Genomic DNA, 14,876 nt, shown 5'->3' on the forward strand with positions numbered 1-14,876 from the left:
CATTTTCTGTATCCAGAAAGGCACGTACAGGACCTGCAACATGCGGTCGTGCATTATCCTGCTGAAATGTAGGGTTTCGCAGGGATCGAATGAAGGGTAGAGCCACGTGTCGTAACACATCTGACATGTAACGTCTACTGTTCAAAGTGCCGTCAATGCGAACAAGAGGTGACCGAGACGTGTAACCAATGGCACCCCACACCATCAAGCTGGGTGATACGCCTGTCTGACGATGACGAATACAAGCTTCCAATGCGCGTTCACCGCGATGTCGCCAAACACGGATGCGACCATCATGATTCTGTAAACTGAACCTGGATTCGTCCGAAAAAATGACGTTTTGCCATTCGTGCACCCAGGTTCGTCGTCGAGTACGCCATCGCAGGCGCTCTTGACTCTGATGCAGCGTCAAGGGTAACCGCAGCCGTGGTCTCCGAGCTGATAGTCCGTGCTGCTGCAAACGTCATCGAACTGTTCGTGTAGATGCCTGTTGTCTTGCAAACGTCCCCATCTGGACGTGGCTGCACGATCCGTTACAGCCATGCAGATAAGATGCCTGTCATCTCGACTGCTAGTGATACGAGGCCGTTGGGATCCAGCACGGCGTTCCGTATTACCCTCCTGAATCCACCGATTCCATATTCTGCTAACAGTCATTGTATCTCGACCATCGCGAGCAGCAATGTCGCGATACGATAAACCGCAATCGCGATAGGCTACAATGCGACCTTTATCAAAGTCGGAAACGTGATGGTACGCATTTCTGCTCCTTACACGAGGCATCACAACAACGTTTCACCGGGCAACGCCAGTCAGCTGCTGTTTGTGTATGAGAAATCTGTTGGAAACTTTCCTCATGTCAGCACGTTGTAGGTGTCGCCACCGGCGCCGACCTTGTGTGAATGCTCTCAGAAGCTAATCATTTGCATATCACAGCATCTTCTTCCTGTCGGTTAAATTTCGCGTCTGTAGCACGTCATGTTCGTGGTGTAGCAATTTTAATGGCCAGTAGTGTATTTTCTGTGCCTCAAGGTAGGCAACCCAAATTGCATCATCCTTGCCTTAAGGTAGGCAACCCAACTTACATGATCCTTAAATTAGGCCAGGCAACCCAACTTATCTGTTTAGGGAAGGATGTTGCATGATGGATTGTCTATCTTAGGCGCATAAAATATTTTCCCGGGCAGCTTCGTTTTGCACGCCTTGTTCAAATTACTCTGAATAGTCACAATTTATTTTTATTTCCAGTGACCGTTTCGGAGGGTTAAACCTAACCTCAATCATCTGTTAGATTTATGTCTATTAACCTTTAACTCATGTGGTGGCTTTTCTCTTATGTATACTACGACGTATGGTTTCTGGGGTCAGTGTCATTTTTGTATCCCGCCTGGAAGGCGGCGCGTGGGTAGGAGCAGCAAAATTTAGTACACGTCGGTACTCCAAATACAGTTAAAGCACCTTTACTAGCGTATAATCATATGCAAACATATTACATAACTTTGGGTGAAGACACGTAGGTGCAACGTTGTGGCTCCAACTGATGCAAAGTCTCAATAGCAAACTAAGCTGGAGCGATGTTTCCTGTTTGTCTGCACCTGATCAAATGGGGAGAACCTGTAGCGGAGCTCGTAGAGCTCCACAGCACCAGCTAGAGTGCGCTGTCGTCGGTGTCTCATAGTGTCAACTTATGAAACTATGCCGTGGCATCGTTGCTATCGATACCACAGTCATAATAAGTTCAAAGACGTTTCCTGCTCTGACACTGTCGTATAAGTCCATGCACTTAACATTGCTCCTTGTGTTACAAATTAGTATTCTACATAACACGACCTGATGTGTTACCAAGATCTTGCCTGAATAACGACTGTTGACTTCCGTTAACTTCGTATCGACTTCAGATTTCGAATATCCGTTAGTACACCTAAGTGTACGTGCGGGAATTGTAACGTCAGCTTTAGAAAAGTTAATTGTTTTTGTTGATAGTGATATAATAATGTTTGCACGTATTTCCTTGAGATATCTTCTTTTATAATTATTGGCTTTAGTTCGGTTTTCAGATAGTAGTATTAAATGTTTCTTACAATAGACCATATTTTCTATGCTCGCTACTAGTTACCACAGCTTGTTTCTAGCAAGTTATATGACAGTGTGCCCTGTTTCATTAGTCATCATAAAATTAGAGAGAAAGGAGAAATAGCAGACAAATAGAAATTGAAACCGAAGCTGAAGGAAGGACTCATAAATTTTTCTCGTATCAACACCCTAAAATTGAAAACTCGAATGTGAGTCAAATCTCATCTATCGACAGCTGAAGCGGTAGTGATCTTTACTAACAACTGTTAATGATTATATTTTGTATGTTTGCGTAAGAGACTGTCACACCAGTCAAATGTATCGTAAGCGATTTGAGACACAATAAATTCTTCCACGAGATGCTAATACAAAAGCATTTTATTTCATGCGATTACTTACTCGTAAGACTTGGGGAATTTATATTTCCAACCTCCCCCCTCCCTCAGTATGACTGCACAATGAGAACAACGGTATACTGGTACTTAGAAAAATCGGAGCTGTAAAGATGGAGACAGACGAACAACAATAGTGCGCCACGCACTCTTCGCCTTCACTTTACTGTGGCTGGCGTTATGTGGTCATAAATAAGCGATCAACATTTCACGCCATAAATTCTCTCTCGGTTTTGCTTCTTACTGGTTTTGTTTCCTCACGCGTCATGTTGAGGTGCTGTAGCTGGTATCTTTACGTCCAGAGAGCGTTCCGTAACGTGTTTATAATGTCAGAAAGTGCAGCTTAGCGGTGGTAAATGGAGAGGTCCCGCTGTAAATTTTATACGGCGGATGACTCACGTGGAGAGTGGGCTCCAGTCAATAGCGTGTCGCATCGGAGCCAGTTCCGAAGCCGTAGAGCGCGAGCGAGCGGGCAGTTCAGCTGTAACAATACAGGGAGGGGGGAGGTATGAGGACCGCCTTTGCCCACAGCCTATACATTTTTAAGGTGATCAATACTTGGCCTATCTGGTCCATGTTAATTTTACACTAAACATTTGTCCCCCGTGTGGGAAGGCTAATGAACGTACAACAATGAAATTTATACTAGACATCAAGTACGTACTGTGCATATACTGAACTAAAAATGTCCTTTAAGCTGCTTTTCTCCAAAACCTTTTAAAATACGAAAGGATCCAAACGTTTGACACATTTTTTCCTCACTTATAATTTTATTTAGAAGAAAATATTACAAAATTTCACATTATATGAGGTTCCATAGTTGAAAATGCTTGTTATCTAGTTGCACACTAAATTTCAATGAACTGCCTGGAATAATTCTTCCGAAAAAGAATCTTATAGTAAAAAATATTATATCAGGGAAATCACTTGTAAAGAAAATTAGCTGAGCTGTAACACTTACAGATGATTAAAATCTGTCTGATGCATATGTTTTGTCTTCTTCTATCTCTAGAATGTCCTCCCACTTTGTTTTGCATGTAGCAAACTGTCTTACATTTTTTGCCATCGCAGATCTTTCACCATCTTATATTGTAATGTTGTCGTTCTCCCGGCGGAGGTTCGAGTCCTCCCTCGGGCATGGGTGTGTGTGTTGGTCCTTAGGATAATTTAGGTTAAGTAGTGTGTAAGCTTAGGGACTGATGACCTTAGCAGTTAAGTCCCATAAGATTTCACACACATTTGAACATTTTTTTGTCATTCTCCTCAGAAATAATTCCTAAGTCTTGTAATGCCCAACACTTGGCAATATTTCCACAGTTGTATGTGAGAACAGCGTCATGGACTATTTTTAATGTATTGATACCGATAAACGCAGCTGTTGGCAGACGATTCCAAGTAAAGCTGTTGAAACATTCATTTGGATTTGTGTTCGACTTCTTCGGTAGCTCAGCCCTGGCCACGACTCTAAGTATTCGATTTATAGCACCAAGTACATCTGCTGGAAGACTATGCTTAGACACTGAAGATTCTCCTGTCACTTTTGTCCTGTTAAATTTGCGCCATGATGTGTCATCATTTCGGGAGAAACAGTGACATGGGCTTTCGTCCGTGGAAGATGTAGAACTAACTTGCCCAAAAAAATGTCTAACTACATTTCAAAAGAACCTATAATTCTGATTAAAAACATCCTGACAGGGTACTGAAATTTCCTGCGAAGATGCTGCCGCCACGATAAACGCCTTTCTTTTAGTGACGGCCAACGCCAATTCGCGTATCACTTCTCTGGCACGCTATCCCCTATTTCGCGATAACACAAAACGAACTGCCCTTCTCTAAACTTTTTCTAAGTCCTCCGTCAGTCCTATCTGTTGCGGATACCACTCCGCACAGCAGTACTGCAGAAGATGGCGGACAAGCGTAATGCAAGGAGTCTCTTTAGTAGAGCTGTTTTTCTAAGTATTCTGCCAATAAATCGCAGTCTTTGGCTTGCTTTCCCGCAACATTATCTATGTGATCGTTCCAATTTAAGTTATTCGTAATTGTAATCCCTGAGTATTATTTTCATTAATGGTTCAAATGGTTCAAATGGCTCTGAGCACTATGGGACTCAACTGCTGTGGTCATAAGTCCCCTAGAACTTAGAACTACTTAAACCTAACTAACCTAAGGACATCACACACATCCATGCCCGAGGCAGGATTCGAACCTGCGACCGTAGCGGTCGTGCGGTTCCAGACTGTAGCGCCTTTAACCGCTCAGCCTCTCCGGCCGGCTTTTCATTAATAGCCTTTAGAAATATGTGATTTATCGTGTACCCGAAATTTATCGGGTTCCTTTTATTAATCATGCGGATGACTTCACTTTTAATTATTTAGAGTCAATTACCACTTTTTTCAGCATACAGATATCGTGTCTAAATCATTTTGCAATTAGTGTTGATCATCTGATAACTTTACAAGACGGTAAACGACACCATCATCTGCAAACAAGCTAAGAGAGCTGCTCGCATTGGCCCTTTAGTCGTTTGTGTAGAACTGGAACAGCAGGTGGCCTATAATATTGGTGATCTCCATATAGTACTTCTGTTTCACTCGATGACTTCTCGTCAATTAGTACAAAATGTGACCTTCCTGACAGGAAATGTCGAATCTAGTCGCACAGATGGGACGGCAGTCCATAGACACGTAAGACATACTTTGTCAATAGCACTCATTACTTCGTGAAAATAAAGAGCGACTTGTGTTCTTGCGAGCTATGTTTCACAAGAAGGATCTTTTCTGAATCCGTGTTGGCTGTTTGTCAATAAATCGCCGAGGTAATTCATAATGTTCGGATACAGCATATGTTCCAAAATCCTACAGCAAATCGACGTTAGCGATATGGGTCAGTAATTCAGCGGATTACTCCTATTCCTTTCATGGGTATTCGTGTGATTTCTGAAATTTTCCAGTCTTTTGGTACGAATCTTTTTACGAGCGAGTGGTTGTATATCATTAGTGAGTATGGAGGTGTTGTGTCAGCATATTCTGGAAGTAATCTAATTGGTACACGGTGTGAACTGCAGGCCACGTCTTTATTAAGTGGTATAAGCTACTTCGCTAAACCGAGGATATCTACTAAGTTATTCATGTCCGCAGTTGTTCTTGATTAGAATTCTGGAATATTTATTTCATCTTCTTTGGTAATGAAATTCCGGAAAACCACGTTTAGTAACTCTGGTTTAGTGGCACTGTCATCTGTAACATAGCCAATGTTACCCTGCAGTACAAGCATGTGTCTGTCCGTTGGTGTTCTTTACATATGACCAGAATCTCTTTGGGTTTTTTTGTCATTTTTCCAGACAGAGTTTATTGTGGAAACCATTAAAAACATCTTGCATGCGAGACGACTCTAAATTTCGAGCTTCCGTAAAATTTCGCCAATCTTCGGGATTTTGCGTTCTTTTAAATGTGGCACGCTTTTTTCATTTCTTCTGCAACGATGTTCTGACCCGTTTTGTGTTCGATAAGGAATCAGTACCATCTCTTATTAATTTATTTATTATACAATATATATCTCCGTTGTTATCGATACTATTTCTTTGAATTTACACCAGATCTAGTCTACGCTTACATAAATTGGAAGGGGTCAAGCGGACTTTTATCTGATTTTTTAAACTGATGCACTTTTGCGTTTATTTTTGTTGAGTTTACGTGTTACGGTATTCAGTCTCGCTACAACGACATGGTGATGACAAATCCATGTATCCGTCATGATGCTCCCTATCTGCTCATGATCATTCGTTGCTAAGAGGTCCAGTATGTTTTCGCAACCGTTTACACTGCAAGTGGGCTGCTGGGCTAATTGTTCAAAATAGTTTTCTGAGAAACCATTCAGTACGATTTCGGTCGACGTTTTATGCCTGGCACCGTCTTTAAAACTGTATTTTCGCCAAAATATCGACGTTAGATTGAAGTCATCACCAACTACAATTTTGTGAGTGGAGTACGTGTTAGAAATGATGGTCAAGTTTTCTTTGAATTGTTGAGCAACTGCATCAGCTAGTCGGTTGATCGGTAAAAGGAATCAATTATTAATTTATTCCGGTTGTCAAGAATATCCCAAGCGTTTTGAGGAGGAATAAACTCCTCCATAAGACGCCAATAGAAACGCATTTTGTTTAACGCGAAATGTTGGTCCTAGAACTGTGAGACCTTATATTCACCTCGTACTTGTTGCCGTGACAACAATGGTATACTGGTACTCAGAAACAATCGGAGGTGTAAAAATGGTCGCAGAGAAACAACACTGGTGCTCTACGAATTACAGTTGTGGTGATAAATATCCGATGAATATTTCGTGCCGTAGATTCAGCCAAAAGTCTTATTCTCTCATTCTTGCTTCGGTCTGGTTTTGTTACCTCATACGCCATGTTGAGATGCTATAGTTGATATCTTTACGTCCAGACAGCGTTCCGGAGCGTGTTTATTATGTCAAAACATAAAGCTTAGTGGCAGCAAATGACGAGGTTACGCTGTAAATTTTATGCAGCGGATGAATCACGAGGAGAACGGGTTCCAGTCGATAGCGTCTCTGGACGAGTTTCGAGGCAAGCGAGTGCTCCGATCAGCTCATATCGCTTAAGGGGGAAAGTCAGCACTGCACCGCTAGGATCGTTTGCCCTCAGCCCCTGGGTGCTTAAGGGCTCGATGGCCAGCCAGTTTCTCTCATAAGTCTTGATAGTTATCTACTGGTTTCTTATGGTTTTGTAATATACAGGGTGATTCAAAAAGAATACCACAACTTTAAAAGTGTGTATTTAATGAAAGAAACATAATATAACCTTCTGTTATACATCATTACAAAGAGTATTTAAAAAGGTTTTTTTTCACTCAAAAACAGGTCCAGAGATGTTCAATATGGCCCCCTCCAGACACTCGAGCAATATCAACCCGATACTCCCACTCGTTCCACACTCTCTGTAGCATATCAGGCGTAACGGTTTGGATAGCTGCTGTTATTTCTCGTTTCAAATCATCAATGGTGGCTGGGAGAGGTGGCCGAAACACCATATCCTTAACATACCCCCCTAAGAAAAAATCGCAGGGGGTAAGATCAGGGCTTCTTGGAGGCCGTCCAGAACTTTTCCCTTTGCACAAACACCCATTCTCTGTAAACTGTTTATATCAACGTTTAATACACCACCTATCAGGAGGTTTGACACCATACTTCGTTCGAAATGCACGCTGAACAACTGTCGTCGATTCACTTCTGCCGTACTCAATAACACAAAAAGCTTTCTGTTGAGCGGTCGCCATCTTAGCATCAACTGACGCTGACGTCTAGTCAACAGCGCCTCAAGCGAACAAATGTACAACTAAATGAAACTTTATAGCTCCCTTAATTCGCCGACAGATAGTGCTTAGCTCTGCCTTTTGTCGTTGCAGAGTTTTAAATTCCTAAAGTTGTGGTATTCTTTTTGAATCACCCTGTATTTTATTCAGAATCAAATATATTACTCTAGCTCGTATATGCTTTCTCAAGATATTTTTGAGTGGTGAAACACATATTTGAACGTGCTGTAGGCTTTATAGCTACACAACACAGCCATCACGTGGCAAAATGTACGCATAACGCTTGATATAAGGCGCGTTTAATGTGTAACCTTACAGTTTTCGTAAAAATAAAGGAAGGGAAGGAAATTTTATTATCCCCGCCAGACTCTGTCAAGATGGACGCACCACAGTTGGTCATACAGAACTGTTTCCTTTCGAGATCGCACTGCATGCCGCGTGGACTTCGCGTCAGTTGGCGAGGACCTTCTTAGTATCTTGTTTATCCATCTTTGGAACGAGATAAATCGCTGATTCTGACTATCAGGGATCCGACAGCTCGTTGGTATGTTTTTGGAGGTACGTAGCATTAGGTGTCCACGCACAGGCCATGTAATTCGCGTAAATAACGGGTTACAGATTTGCATACGTGGTGATTGAATCCGATTCGGACCCAGATGATTCCATTAGATTTACATCAGGCGAATTTTGTCGCCGAGACGTCAACATGAGTTGACTATAATGGTCCTCAAGCCACTGAAGCATGGTTCTGGCTCCAAGTCACGGACAGTTATACTGCTGAAAGATGACACCGCCGTCGCTGAAAATGCATGCTTTTATAAAACTGAATAGTTTTAGTAACCTAGGATTGTTTTTTCTTTTTTGTACGCTAGAGTAGGTAAAGGATGATTCATGCTGAAGTAGTCTAGTTAATTTTCTTACCTGATGATGAACAGTTGTTTGAAACTGGTAATGAAAAATGGTTTGTTGCATGAGCAACTGTTGGAGGTTTCTTAACTGCGAATTTTTTAAAGTGTTAGTTAAAGTACCAGAACTACCCTTCCGTTGTTTTGATACAATACAAAAGTGACGGTAGGATTACAAAGTAGTATTGATAGCTTTGATAGGGAAAGAAACATAAATGAATGCGTTAGAGAGAAACTGTGAGGCGTCATCTTAACTTTGTTTTATGTTAGTTTTGCACGGAATTATTTTTTAAAAGGACCAAAAGTTAGTAGATCTTATAATGTCTATGCTTTTAGGTCACTGGAGCTATTCACTTTGATGCAAAGACAGTTTTTTCACAAAATCATAAAAAATCTGTGTTGCCATTGTTGTTTTTTGTACTCAATGGAACGTCCTTCATCATGATCAAAGGCGAAAGCTGTTGTTGAATAACAGGAGGATGGTTTTTAGAAGCTCAATGAAGTACTGAAGTGATGTTTGATATTTTCCTGTTTTTCATTTGTCTCAAATCACCCTTTTTTGAGATAATTGCATTTTATTTAATTTTTTTTACTTTTGTTATAAAATCTGTCGGATTCAAGCTAGAAAACCAGCTGTTTTCGAATAAAATCTGAATTAAATATTGACATTTTCAGTTTTGCTGTACAAACAGTTTATTTTTAAGAAACGAAGATGAGGATAACTATGTAGAAGGAATATGTTCCATACGTTACTGGGCCCTTTGTATATTTTGACTCAGTTTCTAGACAGTTCACTGCTTCCGGTTTCTAGGGGAAAATAGATACTGGTCTCATACACTTATTCAAAGCATTTGATTGTGTGAATCATGACATTATGTTACAGAAATTACAATTCTGTAGTATAAATGGAATAGCATATGAGTGGTTTAAGTCATACCTGCAGTACAGGAAGCAAAAAGTTTCCTTATATGGGTCATGTGATTTAAATAAATTTGACACTTCATCTAACTGGGGTGAAATTACATTAGGTGTTCCACAGGTTTCAGTCATGGGTCCCCTTCTGTTCTTGATATATGTGAACGACCTCCCTTCCTATCTGAAACAGGAAGCTGAATTGACACTGTTTGCTGATGATACAAGCATCATTAATAATCCAGTTAAAGAAAGTCCAATTGAAAATGATACAAATAAGATCTTTGGAAAAGTCATTAATTAGTTTTGTGCAAATGGGCTTGCTCTAAACTTTGAAAAAACACAGTACATCCATATTTCTGCTGGGAAAAGTACAGTTCCTTCAATAAATATAACACATCAACAGAATAAATAGGGTAGAGCATACTAAGTTTTTGGGTGTACATATAGGTGAGGATCTTAATTGGAAAATTCATATTTTGGATCTCCTAAATCGACTAGGTTCAGCAACTTTTGCGATCAGAATAATTGCTAATATTGAGGATATAGAAATTAATAAGCTAACATACTTTGCATACTTTCACTCTCCCATGTCATATGGAGTAATATTTTGGGGTAACTCAACATTTAGACAAAAAGTATTCACTGCTCAAAACAAAATGGTTAGAGTAATGTGTGGGGTTCATAGTCGCATACATTGTAGGCATCTTTCTAAAAGATTGGGAATTCTTACAACAGCATCACAATACATCTACTCACCAATGAAATTTGTTCTCAACAACATGGACCAGTTTAAAAACAACAGTGACATTCATGATTATGATACCAGAAAAAGAGAATGACTTACACTATCCTTTACTCAACCTATCTTTGGCACAGAAAGGGGTAAAATATGCTGCTATAAAATTTTTCGACAAATTACCAGATGAAATAAGGTGTCTGACAGACAGCAATAATAGATTAAAAAATAAATTGAAATCATATCTCCTTGACAACTCCTTCTATATCATAGATGAATTCATGAATAGGAATAAATAAATCTATAAATATAGTATATGCGTTTTGTGTCATTTAAGGGAATGGGCAAATAATAGAAATATTAATCTTTAAGTCTGTATTGTAATATACATATACCGGGTGTTACAGAAAGGTACGGCCAAACTTTCAGGAAACATTCCTCACACACAAAGAAAGAAAATATGTTATGTGGACATGTGTCCGAAAAAGCTTATTTTCTATGTTAGAGCTCATTTTATTACTTCTCTTCAAGTCACATTAATCATGGAATGGAAACACACAGCAACAGAACGTACCAGGGTGACTTCAAACACTTTCTTACAGGAAATGTTCAAAATGTCCTCCGTTAGCGAGGATACATGCATCCACCCTCCGTCGCATGGAATCCCTGATGCGCTGATGCAGCCCTGGAGAATGGCGTATTGTATCACAGCCGTCCACAATACGAGCACGATGAGTCTCTACATTTGGTACCGGGGTTGCGTAGACAAGAGCTTTCAAATGGCCCCATAAATGAAAGTCAAGAGGGTTGAGGTCAGGAGAGCGTGGAGGCCATGGAATTGGTCCGCCTCTACCAGTCCATCGTTCACCGAATCTGTTGTTGAGAAGCGTACGAACACTTCGACTGAAATGTGCAGGAGCTCCATCGTGCATGAACCACATGTTGTGTCGTACTTGTAAAGGCACATGTTCTAGCAGCACAGGTGGAGTATCCCGTACGAAATCATGATAACGTGCTCCATTGAGCGTAGGTGGAAGAACATGGGGCCCAATCAAGACATCACCAACAATGCCTGCGCAAACGTTGACAGAAAATCTGTGTTGATGACGTGATTGGACAATTGCGTGCGGATTCTCGTTAGCCCACACATGTTGATTGTGAAAATTTACAATTTGATCACGTTGGAATGAAGCCTCATCCATAAAGAGAACATTTGCACTGAAATGAGGATTGACACATTGTTGGATGAACCATTCGCAGAAGTGTACCTGTGGAGGCCAATCAGCTACTGATAGTGCCTGCACACGCTGTACATGGTACGTAAACAACTGGTTCTCCCGTAGCACTGTCCATACAGCGACGTGGTCAACGTTACCTTGTACAGCAGCAACTTCTCTGACGCTGACACTAGGGTTATCGTCAACTGCACGAAGAATTGCATCGTCCATTGCAGGTGTCCTCGTCGTTCTAGGTCTTCCCCAGTCGCGAGTCATAGGCTGGAATGTTCCGTGCTCCCTAAGACGCCGATCAATTGCTTCGAACGTCTTCCTGTCGGAACACCTTCGTTCTGGAAATCTGTCTCGTTACAAACGTACCGCGCCACGATTATTGCCTTGTGCTAATCCATACATCAAATGGGCATCTGCCAACTCCGCATTTTTAAACACTGCACTGACTGCAAAACCACGTTCGTGATGAACACTAACCTGTTGATGCTACGTACTGATGTGCTTGATGCTAGTACTGTAGAGCAATGAGTCGGATGTTAACACAAGCACCGAAGTCAACATTACCTTCCTTCAATTGAGCCAACTGGCGGAGAATCGAGGAAGTACAGTACATACTGACGAAACTAAAATGAGCTCTAACATGGAAATTAAGCTTTTCCGGAGGCATGTCCACATAACGTCTTTTCTTTATTGGTGTGTGAGGAATGTTTCCTGAAAGTTTGGCCGTACCTTTTTGTAACACAAAATTTTGTTTCATATGTGCAATTCTTGTGCACTTGACACGTTTCACATCATAACGGCTACCGTACCGTGGGATTGATCAATGGAACACGCAACCAACTAACTAACTAACTTCACAAAAAAAGCTGTCAAAATGAGGTAACGCCTGATAGGTATGCAACACGCCTAACATACATGTAACGCAGTTAAAATTAACTGACCAAAACTACTAGGAGAACTACCGTAATGTACGCTTACTTGTGGTAGTCTACTGTAGTTTTACAACTATAGCCAGCAAATCAGGTAGCAGGCGTGGTTCGCCAGAACCAGCGCGCTGCGGGACGGACCCCGGGGGTCGGCAGGAGGGCCCCGGGCGTTCCCGGCCACGACCGGTCTCGCTCGGCGGCCGGCTTTTTGCCGGCGGGCCGCCATCCGTCAGCGATATCTTAATTTATGGCGCATTCGGCGCTCGCCGCCGCGGCCCGGTATAAATTCGGCTTACGAGCTGCCGTGGCCGGTGCTGGCGCCGCGTGTTTTTGCGCGGCTGTCGCCAGCGAGCGCCACCGCGATTGAGTCCTTACCAGGCGTCTCCAGTGGGCAGGGCAGCGCCGCGCGGAAGCGGCCGCCGCCTGCCGATGCCTATCTAAATGAAGCTCCCCCTACCCTGCCGACTCAATCTGCAAGTTTAATTAGGCGCCCACAGCGCCGTCTTAATCAGCGACGTCTGCGGAGCGCAGCGCGGGCTGCCGCCTCCGCAGCCGGGGTCTCTGGCGCTCGCCTGTGCGCTGGCTCTCGACTAGGAGGTGCGTGGTTCGATTTCTCGTAATAAATCCATGGAGAAGAAACAAAAACTTTAAGGTTCGCCGATGACATTGTAATTCTGTCAGAGACAGCAAAGGACTTGGAAGAGCGGTTGAACGGAATGGACAGTGTCTTGATATAAGATGAACATCAACAAAAGCAAAACGAGGATAATGGAATGTAGTCAAATTAAGTCGGGTGATGCTGAGGGAATTAGATTAGGAAATGAGACACTTAAAGTAGTAAAGGAGTTTTGCTATTTGGGGAGCAAAATAACTGATGATGGTCGAAGTAGAGAGGATACGAAATGTAGACTGGCAATGGCAAGAAAAGCGTTTGTGAAGAAGAGAAGTTTGTTAACATCGAGTATAGATTTAAGTGTCAGGAAGTCGTTTCTGAAAGCATTTGTATGGAGTGTAGCCATGTATGGAAGTGAAACATGGACGATAAATAGTTTAGACAAGAAGAGGATAGAAGCTTCCGAAATGTGATACTACAGAAGAATGCTGAAGATTTGATGGGTAGATCACGTAACTAATGAGGAAGTATTGAACAGGATTGGGGAGAAGTGGAGTTTGTGGCACAACTTGACAAGAAGAAGGGATCGGTTGGTAGGACATGTTCTGAGGCATCAAGGGATCACCAATTTAGTATTGGAGGGCAGCGTGGGGGGTAAAAGTCGTAGAGGGAGACCAAGAGATGAATACACTAAGCAGATTCAGATGGATGTAGGTTGCAGTAGGTACTGGGAGATGAAGAAGCTTGCACAGGATGGAGTAGCACGGAGCGTTGCATCAAACCAGTCTCTGGACTGAAGACCACAACAACAACAACAGTTCAAAATTTCACCATCAGCCGGCAAGGGGTATCGTAACGTTCCTGATGACCAGACTCTGTGAGTGTAAATAGGGCATGTAACACTGTTGATGATAGTCCGTCTGTCGATGGAGATATTGAGCCCGGCCTCCACCTTGGTGCTATTCCAGAGACGTAAGCAGCGTCCCATTCCATTCGGAATTATGTTGATCACCTAAATCAGTATGAGGCAAGAATACACTGTTGTACCAGAATGAAAAATTCTCCTATCGTAGCACAAAAGAAGGCGAATACCTCCTGGGCAGACTTACGGATCTAAAAGGAGGGAATTATCTTTTGACTTATCAGGCGGCTTCGAAGACATTTAAATCAAAACATCTTGACTTGTTCGCTCTTTTCTACTTGTTACTATTAGCACACATATCGTCTCTATTTACAAAATGGAATGTCTCGGCTGACTGACCAACTCACTGACAGCGTCACCCAGCGCAAACCGCTAAGAATAAAAACTTGGAATTTGCAAAGGGCGCTGATAAAGTGTAAGCATCGTTTAAAAAGAGATTTTTCGATATTCGATCCCTAAGGGAGCGAAATACGGGATGGGAGGTTTTTAAAAATAAGTCGCTACTAAGATATATTTGAAGTTAGACCTACGAAAATCTGCCGGCCAGAGTGGCCGAGCGGTTCTAGGCGCTTCAGTCTGGAACCGCGCGACTGCTACGGTCGCAGGTTCGAATCCTACCACGGGCATGGGTGTGTGTGATGACCTTAGGTTAGTTAGGTGTAAGTAGTTCTAAGTTCTAGGGGACAGATGACCTCAGAAGTTAAGTCCCATAGTGCTCAGAGCCATTTTTACGAAAATCGGCATTGGTTACTTGGGCACAAATAAAGTAACACATGTTTCAGAATTTTTGGTAATTTAGACCCTATGGGGGGGGGGGGTGAAATATTGGGTG

General features: G+C 42.1%; 1 protein-coding gene across 1 annotated transcript in view; it reads left to right on the plus strand.

The window, feature by feature from the left end:
- The window catches only part of LOC126484399 (growth arrest-specific protein 1-like), a 256,134-nt gene that overhangs the window by 189,460 nt on the left and 51,798 nt on the right, over window positions 1–14,876 (plus strand). The gene's annotated exons all lie outside the window — the stretch shown is intronic.

This window comes from Schistocerca serialis, chromosome 6, assembly GCF_023864345.2.
Source record: "Schistocerca serialis cubense isolate TAMUIC-IGC-003099 chromosome 6, iqSchSeri2.2, whole genome shotgun sequence".
In the NCBI taxonomy this organism is placed as follows: domain Eukaryota; kingdom Metazoa; phylum Arthropoda; class Insecta; order Orthoptera; family Acrididae; genus Schistocerca; species Schistocerca serialis.